The sequence below is a fragment of the Orbicella faveolata genome, unplaced genomic scaffold (assembly GCF_042242905.1).
Source record: "Orbicella faveolata isolate gen_17 unplaced genomic scaffold, um_ofav_v1 contig_41, whole genome shotgun sequence".
Taxonomy (NCBI): Eukaryota; Metazoa; Cnidaria; class Anthozoa; order Scleractinia; family Merulinidae; genus Orbicella; species Orbicella faveolata.
This window is the reverse complement of record NW_028301571.1, coordinates 37496-49548: the sequence shown is the minus strand read 5'-3', so window position 1 is coordinate 49548 and position 12053 is coordinate 37496. Positions and strand designations below refer to the sequence as shown.

The following is a 12053-nucleotide window of genomic DNA, read 5'->3' as shown; positions in this document are numbered from 1 at the left end:
GTGCAGTCTGACAATGGTCCGCCATTTAATTCGAAAGAGTTTGCAACCTTTGCAAAAGAAGAGGGCTTTGATCATCATCGTGTGACACCAGAACACCCCGAGCCAACGGCCAGGTGGAACGGTTTATGCAAGTGTTAAACAAGACGGAACAAATTGCCCATCTCCAAGGAAAAACTGGACTTGACAGGAATATGGTTGTCTGTGATATGTTGATGGCATATAGGGACACACCTCACCCTGCCACTGGGGTTACTCCATAGCAAGCTATGTCGAATAGGCCTATTAGGACCAAACTTGATCACACAGTACCAAGAGAAAAAAGTGAGCAGGATGAGCTGATCGATGAGAAGACCGAGTATATAAAGAGAAGATGAGACGCGATGGCGTGAATATCAAAGAACACAACTTCTGTGTGGGAGACTATGTCCTACTTAGACAAAAGAAGGTGAATAAATGGTCGACCGCCTATGAGCCTATCTTCTACACAGTTATCAGAATTAGTGGTTCGACGATCATGGCAAGGCGAGTTACAGATGGTCGTGAGATCCCGAGATTCAAGCCAGTTTAAATTGGCTAATGCTATCATGCATGAGGAAGGTGCCAAAGGGGAAGATAGTGAGGATTGGAGAGAGACACTACTTATGAATTCTGGCAATCCGAGCACAGTCCAGTCCAGCAGTCCAGTCCAAGCCATCCCTGAACAAAGTGATTCTGCTGAAGAGACTGTTGCAAACGGATCATTAGGGCATGCCAACCAACAGTTGGAAGAGCTTCCTACAGTTCAGACAGAAGAAGGTTCTACTTCCAGCTCTCCTACTCCCAGAGTACAGTCATCTAGGCCTAGACGAGAGCGACGTCGACCTGCTTATTTGACTGATTACGTCACGTGACATGTTTACATTAATTTTGATCGGACACCAGAAGCATTTAGAATATGCAATTGAGTTGAACTGCAGTATTAATTAGATAAACTTTGATATTTTTGTTATGAGCATACTAACCTACTAACCCACTAGTTTTAAACATTAATTAGTCACATTAAGTCTCAAGACTTTGGTTCTGATTGATTCAAAGACTCTGGAACATTGAATTGGATTTTGCCATCCTGTGTTATTATTTTATTGTATGTGGACTGTGTAGACAACTGCAAAAAAGGGGGAGATGTTATATCCTGTGCGACTTACACGAAGTAGTTGTTAGATGAAATATTTAGTGTGACTCACATGAAGTGTGTGAGAATTAAACCATGTGCTTTTAGAGTGTACACATCGAGCTCGAGTGAATTTGGAGTGTTACATGACTGAGGCAAGAGAGTATCAAGTCGATTGGGTCCCTGAAAAGGACTGAAATTGACAGTGGAGATGCCAAAAATGGCAGATAAGTCTACCAAGATAACCATTTTTATAATTCGGGAAGCATTGTAAAATAAATGCATGTAAAGGAGCTAAATTAATTTAAATTTCCCTGTTGTTTGAATAATTGATGGAAAAAATACAAGCACTTCAAATTAAATCAAGATATCTTAAATTTAATATGAATATATTTTTATTAGTTTTGTTTGATTTTTTCATTGTGATATCTTCACTAATATTCATGCTACCTTGCTGGCGTCTATTGTTATTATTATTCTTATAGTTGTAACTGTTCAGTGTTGTCGTAATCCTTTCTTTAATAGTATTTTTTTTAATGGTTTGAAATCTGGCCCGGGTTGTTCGAATGCTGGGTTAGTTTAATCAGGCTTTGAACAACCCAGCCCTGGATATTTGAGACTGTGGTGACTTAATTATGTACCAGTATTGGTACAATATTGGTTTATTGCAATAGATATATGGAGAGACTGTTGCTAAGTTTGAATTTATAGCACTCGAGTGAAATAAAGTACTCGCCAGGTCACCTGAAGTCGCCTTAAATCGCCTGAAGTCGCCTTAAGTCGCCTAAAATCGCCTTAAATCGCCTAAAGTCGCAATGTTTTTTCTGCCAATTTTGCTTAAGTCGCCTAAAGTCGCCTTAAATCGCCCAAAGTCGCCTTAAGTTACGGCGACTTAAGGTCCCAGAGTAGGCCTCCTTTTTTGGCCGAGAAATAGCAAAGAAGAACCCTTTAAATGAAGTAGAGTGCAAACACACTCTCTGATCCGAGACAAAATTGATTGGTTTCCTTTGCGGTCGGAAATTAACGCGACGCAGTGCAATTTACTATCCTTTTACCTACTTGATCCTAATTAACAGCATTAGTCAAAACTAGTATTTTGAGCAAGAAAAACAACTTTTGTATCTGTTTTAGGTGTCACCCTCATGGCAGGTCTATCTTTAGCAGTTTTTATCAGCAATTTGCATTATGGGAATGATTCGGTTATCTCGCAAGAAAACCAGCACAATAAAAGTCTACACTTCAAATATTGATGACGTTAGAGAACTAGACCTGTCCAAATAAAGATATAGGTGGCAACGAGAGTCCACGAGCTCATTAAAAGAAAGAAGACGTTTGTAATCAGAAAAATGCAAGACAAAAAAATCTGAAATGATGTGAATATTCACGCACCCTATTTCCTAGCCTTTTGTTTGAGATGGAGCGCTAGCTCTCATGTGTGTAGTCCCATATATTGCTTTGAAACTATTGTTCTAGAAGCAGTGAACCAGGAAGCGGGTAACCGATAAAAGACCGTAAAAATAAAGTAAACCGAAGGAACATGTAGAAATGGATTACAGATCAACAATACCTCTACATAGAAGATTAAAAAAATGCCGAAGAAACACGATGCAAAAACCTTAAGTAGAACGGGAAAAAAAAAGTCTTTTTCTCCGTTTAACATAGCCTGACATAAGACAAAAAATTATAAGTAAAGAAATTAACATTGCTTTTGTAACTATAGATTTACACGATTTCTTTTCACCAGTTTAAACCTCAAATTCTGGGAAAACTGTAATGATTAACAACTGGATCATTGGGGATATAATGCAATTCGAGAGTTTCATTGGCTGAGCCATCATGGGTTACACAGGGAATATTACATGCCCGCGCGTGAATACGAATTTTTTCTTCGAGTGTTCAACTCGATACTCACGAATGAGCGCAGCAAACGAGTGAGATATTGAGCTCAACACGAGTAGATAAAATTCGTATCCACAAGCGGGCCTGTAATATTCTGTTTATTATAAAACATACTAATAACGACGTTTCTGACGATTTTCCGAAGATTTCCGACCACTTTCCGAAGATTTTCGAAGATTTTCCAAAATTGTTCCGAAGGCCAGACGAACGCTTTCGAACATTTTACGAAGATCACCAAAGCTTGCCGACGATTGCCGAAGACGACCGAAGAAGATCCGAAGATGTTTCGATCATACATCAACAAATTTAAGTGTAGTTAAAGGGACAAAAGAGAAATGGTATCAAAAGGGAATGATATCTTCACAGTGTCGAAGATAAACATAGTATCTTCACTGCGAGAGGGGTGGCGAATGGTAAATGCGAGACGACGAGATTAGCGTTTTTCTTTGCGAGCCCGAGACGTTTTGATTTCTTCAATTGCGAGACCGAGACTTTAAAGTGTTTTAAATGCGAACTTAAGACGTTCAGTTTCTAAGATGTTGTGAAGTTATTTAACTTCATCATTAAAAAAAAACAAAACAAACACATCGGTACTTCGTGACTTTCTTAGCCTTGAAAAAAATTGAGACTGCGAGACAGCTTTGGGAGAAAAATCGAGACTGCGAGACGCACATAACCGCTAAAAAACGAGACTGCGAGACCCGTGAAATTCGGCGAAACTTTTGCGAGACCCATGGTTTTTGAAGGACCATTCGCCACCTCTTGCGAGGGATGAAGATATGATTTCTTAGTAAAAGGAAAAATCGTAGTATTTTACTGGTGTTTATATACCAAGAACCATTATACCATGCTCTACGATTATGCTAGGTGTACACGGTACGTGTATATTTTAATTTTAGTTTAGTTTCCTATATTTTGGGGGCGTTTTTAATAAAACAATTATTCTACTAGCGCTTGTTGGATATCAGATGATTATATCTGATATCCAACGAGCGCTCGTTTTGTAATCTCTAATTTCAGTCTCCCCGAGACAAGCCACATACTTCTCGGAAACTAATCATGATTGACTAAGAGAACAACAAAACAAAAAACAGAAACAATAACCCTAAAAGCGTGATACCGGGAGCCAATGATATTCGCTAGGTAGCCTGCAAGGAAGCTGTCTTTACAGCTCTTCTTAGCAGGGTGGGGAAAGGAGAACAGGGAGAACTAGACAGCACGTGTCACGGATTGACAAAGTTGCCAGTCATTTGGTGTTCAGATAGTGTGAAAATAAGGTTGGATTCGGCCTAATCAAAGATGACAAACTGACTAAAAATACATACAAGTGCAAAGAAAGTAATCAACCAAGTAACACATAGGCGCCTTTTCTCCCTTTCTCCTACATTATTGATCGCGTGTACAAGTCAGATTAATATTATGAGAACACGAGCCATACTAGTGCACTAATCTATTTTGTATGGTATGAGGGAAACCCCTATTTTATTGTAACTTTTGTAAATCATATTTCGATTTTACATTCAGTTGTTTTACAATGCACCTGAGGTTAGTTGTGCAGAAGTTTCGCATTTCAGAAGCTCAGACTTTTCCAATACTTCTCAACTAACCAGGCAGTAATTGCTGTAAAGTTTTCTCCACAGGCTACCGAGTCATCTGAATCATAGTTTTCTGTCTGATCAGCTGAGGCGAAGGTCTCAGGTAGCTATTCAATACGACACATGTTTGATCTTGGTTGACAAATTTTGAATCCATATGTATTGTTTGTATTTTAGATCTGGTTTCTGGGTGGGGAATAAACTGTTCGTATTTAAATGCTTTAATTTTTTAATGAAAAGAAACTGCTTAGCTCTCATACTTAAAAACTCTGTCGAAATGTAAACTTAAGCATAATCAACGTGCTGCACGAAAGTCGAGAAATCATTTATAGTCCAGTTATGCATGAAATGAGGGAATCCCCCTCTCTTGATTTAATTCGTTATTCAACTTCCAGTTGTGTTTCAACACGCGGTAAGGTAAGGTACGCATGCAGAAGTTCTTCTATTCAGAAACTCCAACTGTTCAAATATTTTAAATTTAATTGTTGTAAACTTTTCTCCATAGGCTACCGGCCATCTGAATCACAGTTTTCCGTCTCATCAGCTGAGGTGAAGGTCTGAGGTAAGTATTCGATACGACATATGTTTAATCTTTGTTGACGAATTTTGAATCCATATGTACTGTCTGCATTTTAGATTTGGTCTCTCGTAAAAAATGAACCATTCGCATTTTGTTTAATAGTAAAAAATGCTACTGTCGTATACATTTTGTCCTACACTGTACTCGGTCATATTGATTTAATGTCCAAAACTGTCCAGAAGCAACCACTGAATATTACTGAAGTTCATTGAAGGTCATTCAACTTCCCATATCAACTCAACTTTATTTCCGAATATTCAACTGCTTATTACTTTAGTTAAGTTTCAAAAGGCGAATGTCTGTATTTTAAAGGGGAAGGAGGCAAGTTAGGTGATCTTAGTGGAGCTATGTCGTGTATTCGACTTTTAGCGGCGTTTATGTGTATTTTGTTGATGACGTTACTCGCTGGTGACTGAGAACTGCTAATTGTCACAATATATCCTGAAAAGTAATAAAGTGTGAAAAAGAAAGAGCCCGAACGAAAACAGAAAACTGTGATAGACTTTCGTTGTTGTAGGGGTTTCTGTGATATTTGCGAGGAAGCCTGCAAGGAAGCTGTCTTCTGAGCTCTTCTGAGCAGGGTGGGGTAAGGGAGAGCAAGGAGAACTAGACAGAATCTGTCAAGGATTGACATAGCTGATAGTCATTTGTTGTTTAAATACTTGCGCCATAAAGTTGTATTCGTAATCAAAGATGAAAAACTAACAAGAAATACCAAGTAATCAAGTAATTAGCACACAGACGACTTTTCGAATCCTTTCTCTTACACTACTGATCACGTGTACAAGCCAGATTAATATTATGAGGTCATGAGCCAGAGCGCTGATCTTTCATGGAATGAGGGAAAAACCCCTTGCTGTTTATTTGTAATTCAACTTTTAGTTTCGCTTTCAATCATTTTCTATACGCGGTAAGGTCTAGTCGATTCAGAAACTCAGACTTTTCCAATGTTTCTCAACGACTCGTGTAGTAATTGCTGTAATCTGTTCTCCATAGGCTAGCAAGTTATCTGAGACCATCTGAATCATAGCTTTCTGTCTGATCAGCTAAAGTGAAGGTCTGAGCTGAGGTACGTATTCGATACATAATAGATGCATAATCTTTGTTGACGCATTTTGAATCCATACGCATTGTCTGTATTTTAGATCTGGTTTCTCGTGGGGAATGAAGTATTCAAATTTTGCTTAATACTTAAAAATGCTGCTGTTGTATGTGTTTTTTCTCAACGTTAGTCAATCATATGCATAAGACATCCAGAAATTGGCGACACTGATCACTTGATATCACTGAAGTTTATTGAAGGTCATTCAACTTTCCGTACCAAACGTGCTTTCCGACCTCAACTTTATACCCGAATATTCAATTGTTTCGTATTCATTTTTCAAAGGGCGACAGTGTGTTTTTCAAAGGGAAAGGAGGCAAGTCAGGTGATCTAGCTAATGATGGAGCTTTGTGGCGTATTCGACTTTGAGCGGTGTTAATGTGTATTTTGTTGATGACGTTACTCGCTGGTGACTGAGAATTGCTAATTGTCACGATATATCCTTAAAAGTAATCAAGTGCGAAAAAGAAAGAGCCTGAACGAAATGGTGGACTGTTTTTGTGATATTTGAGAAGTAGCCTGCGAGAAAACTCTCCTTACAGCTCCTCTGAGCAGGGTGGGGTAAGGGAGAGCAAGGAGAACTAGACAGGATCTGTCAAGGATTGATATAGCTGATAGTCATTTGGTGTTTAAATACTTGCGCCATAAAGTTGTATTCGTAATCAAAAATGAAAAACTAACCAAAAATACCAATTAATCAAGTAATTAACACACAGGCGACTTTTCGAATCCTTTCTCTTACACTGTTGATCGCGTGTACAAGCCAGATTAATATTATGAGGTCATGAGCCAGAGCGCTAATCTTTCATGGAATGAGGGAAAAACCCCTTTTTGATCATTTGTAATTCAACTTTTGGTTTCGTTTTCAGTCATTTTCCATACACTGGAAGGTTCTAGTCGATTCAGAAACTCAAACTTTTCCAATGTTTCTCAACGACTCGTGTAGTAATTGCTGTAATCTGTTCTCCATAGGCTAACAAGTCATCTGAGATCATCTGAATCATGGTTTTCTGTCTGATCAGCTGAAGTGAAGGTCTGAGCTGAGGTACGTATTCGATACATAATATTCGATACATAATAATGCATAATCTTTGTTGACGCATTTCGAATCCATATACATTCGTCTGTGTTTTAGATCTGGTTTTTCGCGGGGAATGAAGTATTCAAATTTTGCTTGATATTTAAAAATGCTGCTGTTGTATGTGTTTTTTCTGAACGTTACTCAATCATATGTATAAAATATCCAGAAATTGCGACACACTGGTCACTTGATATCACTGAAGTTTATTGAAGGTCATTCAACTTCCCGTATAAAACGTGCTTTCTGGCGCGGCCTCAACTTTATACCCGAATATTCAATTGCTTCGTATTCATTTTTCTAAGGGCGACTGTGTGTTTTTCAAAGGGAAAGGAGGCAAGTTAGGTGATCTTAGTGGAGCTATGTCGTATCCGACTTTTAGCGGTGTTAATGTGTATTTTGTTGATTACGTTACTTGCTGCGCTGGTGACTGAGAATTGCTCGTTGTCCTGGAAAGTAGTCAAATGTGAAAAAGAAAATGTCTGAACGAGATCAGTAACTCTGATAGACTTTCGCTGTTGTACGGGTTTTTGTGATATTCGCGAGGAAGCTCTCTTTTTCTTCTTAGCAGGGTGGGTAAAGGAGAACAAGGGGAACTAGACAGGATGTGTCACGAATTGACGTAGCTGATAGTCATTTGATGTTAAAATACCGTATTTATTGGAATAAACGCCGCCCTCGAATAAAGGCATCATGATGCGGCGTTTATTGCAAAAATAGACTCAAAAAAAGCAAATGCGGTAATATTCCAGTTTGAGAAAAAAAATTTTTTCCTTGATTGTATGTTTAAGAGCAGTACATTCGAAGCTCAAAGGAATATAATCAAAACACGCGAATAATATACGGTAGTTGACAGAATAGCTTAATAAAGGTTTGGAGATAACAATGTTTTTTTTTAGTTCGAAGATAGTATACTTCAATGCTCTTTCACTAAGCTCCCTAATCTCCAGAATTCTTGCAATGCACAGTCTCGTTGTCAAAGCGGAGTGGTTAACTGGCTCATGAAGAGGAAAGTGACATTGAAATTGAGTGAGCTTTATTCACTTTATGTATTGCAATAGTATTAACATTCAAATTGTGAAATTGAGAACGATATAGAAAATGACTTTCCAGACAAGCACTTAAACGTGTTTCTGTTTTTTAAAATTCAAATTTTCAGTTACCATACTATTGTTTGCAATAAATGAATTGGATTTTAAATACACGCCGCCCTCTTATAAACGCCACCATCGAATAAACGCCGCACTCGAATCACGATAAATTTATCATACGCCTCGGCGTTTAATTGAATAAATACAGTACTTGCACTATAAGGGTGAAGTCGTGTTAAAAAATAGGTCCGCAATGCATACGCGTGTTTAATGCGTTTTCAGCTAACTGGAGCCATAATCAGAGACGGACACTTTAAGGGGAGAGCCGTCCATGGAGTAGTGGAAGAAATGATAAGTTTTAAGCAGGAAATGTTATTGACAGAAGTTTACCGACAAATGTCAAATTAACTTGTTCATGAAATATCAAGATGGTTTCCTGGAATTGCTAAGCCTACTATATAAAAGTCTGTAACTGAGAACGTTAGCCCCAAGTCGATGACTTAATGGCCTTGAATTACACTGAAGTTCTGATATTAAGTTTTTACTATGGCTGTAAAGGGAATATAGACATGTTGAACAACAATCAATTTGCATGGAGAATTTACAAGGTTCTTTTATTAAAATGTAACTGTACGTGGAATAAAAAGGAAGCAACAACGCTAATCACTGTACATTTTGTATACTTCTTACGATAGCTTGTTGTAAGGTTGCATGTTGATCAATGGGTAGTTGTTTGTAGAGTGTCTTCTGGACAGAAGAGTGTTTCTAATAATTAACTGAATCAAAATCTTCAAGTGGTTGTCAGAATACAATAGTTGCACAAAGAATTCTGTGAATTAGCTCAACTCCTCACATAAAAAATATCGATGAGACGTTGATACAAAGTTAAATACTTGTATGAAAAAAGAAATAACAATGGAGAACAGAGTGCTCCATTTCCCATTGCCCAGCTAGTTTGCCTGACTTTGGTTTACTAGATTCTTGTGCTCACATCTGACATGGCATGGTGCAGATGTCTTGCGTCGTTGTTAGTGTCAAAATTGTTCAGTGTCAACTTTAAGTGTAAGAGCATGTTTCCAAAGCAACTGTCCTCAACTTTTCTGTGCATTAGTTACTTCTTTATAGGTGCAGATCAAAATGTTGGTATTTTGTCTGCTTTTGTATCTGAAGGTAAATGTCAGCACTGTTAAGTTTGAATTTGCATTTTACATTATGTGTGAAACTCAGTGCTGCTTTGTTTCACTGGATCTGTTTATAACTCACATAATTATTGAACTGCAGTAATAATAGTTCAAAAAACAAGTGAAAGGGTACAAATATACAGCAAAATTGTATAACAAGTTATTTTCCTACTTGTCAGGTCTGTGCAAGACATGCAAAACTGTCGCACTTTCTCTCTTTCGCTGATAACTAAATATTGACTACAACATTTGGGAAATAAATCACTTATTACACAATTTCATGTGCAGTATCGAAGTATAATTTTATTCGTTGTTTGTGTATTGTCTTGCTCATCAAAATACAGCACATTGACTCATAATAATATAGAGTAATGCTTTGTACATCAAAACATCTATTAAGATATATGTGCTGTATTGCATTGCATGGTATGCCATAATAGCCATTCCCTCCATGAGATGCACCTGTAGGGAGACATGATGGTAGTTGTTTTAATCATCTTGGATTGGATATTTGTTTTTATAAATACAACTACCATGATTCCCTGCAGGCACATCTCATAGAGGGAATAGAGCATTGCAAGGTATTGTATTGTATTGTATTGTATTGTACATGTATACATCTATCAAAAATTGATAACAAACATGGAATGCAGTGTATGACATTTACAAACTAAAAACTACATTCAGGCCTAAATAGTAGCCTGGTTAGCCTAAAAATCACTCTGCATAGCCTAAATAACACTCAGGCTAGCCTAAATAATGCTCAGGTTAGCCTGTTTACGGTTAGCTCTCGGTAGTGGAAATGAGGATGCCGATAATGAATAAAAAGTGTGCAGTCTGGAAATGTCATAGACCCCCTGGATGTAAGTCAGCTAGCTACGTGTATCAGTCTACAGCAAAGAGTCATTTGCTCGTACAGAATATCTTGAAGAGCTATATAGGTTATTTCCAATAATTAAATTCAGAGTGAAATAAATTTGCAAATTAATATATTCTATTTGATGAGACAATTCAACACATTGCTTTCCAGTATCTTCACCAAAGAGTGTTGCATTTCCTTGATTTGTAGTCTACAGACACAGTGATCGTTGGACCAATCATATCAAATATTGCAGGGCCTGGAATTTCCTCCACATCATTCAGTTTGTCATGTAGTAGGAGAACATCATTTGTGTAAACCAAAACATCATTTGATTCCAGTTTTTCATAGTGTACATAAGCTTAATTTGTTGCGATGTTGGCAAGCAAAACACAGTTAAATAAAAGTCGCAAGCACAAAATTCCAGCATCCCCGTTGAACATGTGATGAGGTAGACAATCAGTTATTCGCAGATTGATCTTTCCATTTAATACGATAACAAACAGCTCCAGTAAGTTCAGCAATTCGACTGAAATCACATCCCAATATGACTATTTATAGCCATGGCTTAAGAAAATTTCAGTGGCTTGCGGGACCAAAGCAACTCCTGTCGCCGAGGAAACTCGGTTAGCAACACCTGAATGAAATAACAAGGAGGCATAGCAAGGCATTTCTCGGTAGGTAAGCTTAAATTCTCGAGGGCTGTGTAGTTAACTTTCGAAGAAAGGAGGAAAACGACATAGTGACTGAGAAATGGATAATAACTTAAGCTTACCTTGAAAATTAGAAACCAACTCGCGACGGAAAGCTGTCCAAATTATTCGAAACAGAAAAAACGTTTTTCGAACTAAAAAATCACTAAAATATTGAAATCACGTTGGAGGGGACTGGAAAAGTGTGGGTTGCTATGGGAACTGAAATTATTATAGTCGTAGGTGTGTTGCATGTAGAACTAATAGCCTACCAAGTTTCAATGGTTTCTGCTGCAAATTGACCGAGATAGCTCTACTTTTATACTTGATGTAATATTTGGTTGAGTGTATGACGTCATCAGTCCTTTCATTTGCCTAGTTAACACATTTTCAAACTTAAACATCACCAGAACCAATGCAGATATCTGCATACGGTAAACGGTGTTTTTCATCTTTCGTGGAATTCTATGATTAACCTAAAAATTCAAGGGGTAAAAATTTGATCATAGTACCACTTAAACTGAATCATTAACCGCTTGGTTTACATGTAAAGCGTCTCCGAGATACAAACAACTGTTCACGTTGACCACATTTATCTTCCACTACGTAGTAGTGTAACAAGACTGGGGTGAACCAAAGGCTGGTTTACACTAGCGCAATGCCATAAGCATAAGCCGACATACGCAGGTGCAGCACGATGATGATAATTAGCGCCTTTTCTCAAACAAAAGTCGCTAATTATCAACATCGTGCTGCGTCTGCGTATGTCGGCTTATGCTTATACTTATGCGCAAGTGTAAACAAGCCTTAAAGAGTTTTTTGATAA

The 12053-nt window shown here is 37.8% G+C and overlaps 1 long non-coding RNA gene and 1 pseudogene across 1 annotated transcript; both read left to right on the top strand.

The window, feature by feature from the left end:
* The first annotated feature begins 266 nt into the window (after positions 1 to 266).
* Positions 267 to 1254, top strand: LOC149099962 (uncharacterized; annotated as a pseudogene).
* Positions 1255 to 5900: 4646 nt separating this feature from the next.
* Positions 5901 to 11352, top strand: LOC110039653 (uncharacterized). The gene is made up of 4 exons (XR_016203409.1): positions 5901 to 6134; positions 6221 to 6293; positions 7299 to 7371; positions 11097 to 11352. It is a non-coding gene; the product is annotated as an uncharacterized LOC110039653 (long non-coding RNA).
* The last annotated feature ends 701 nt before the right edge of the window (positions 11353 to 12053 follow it).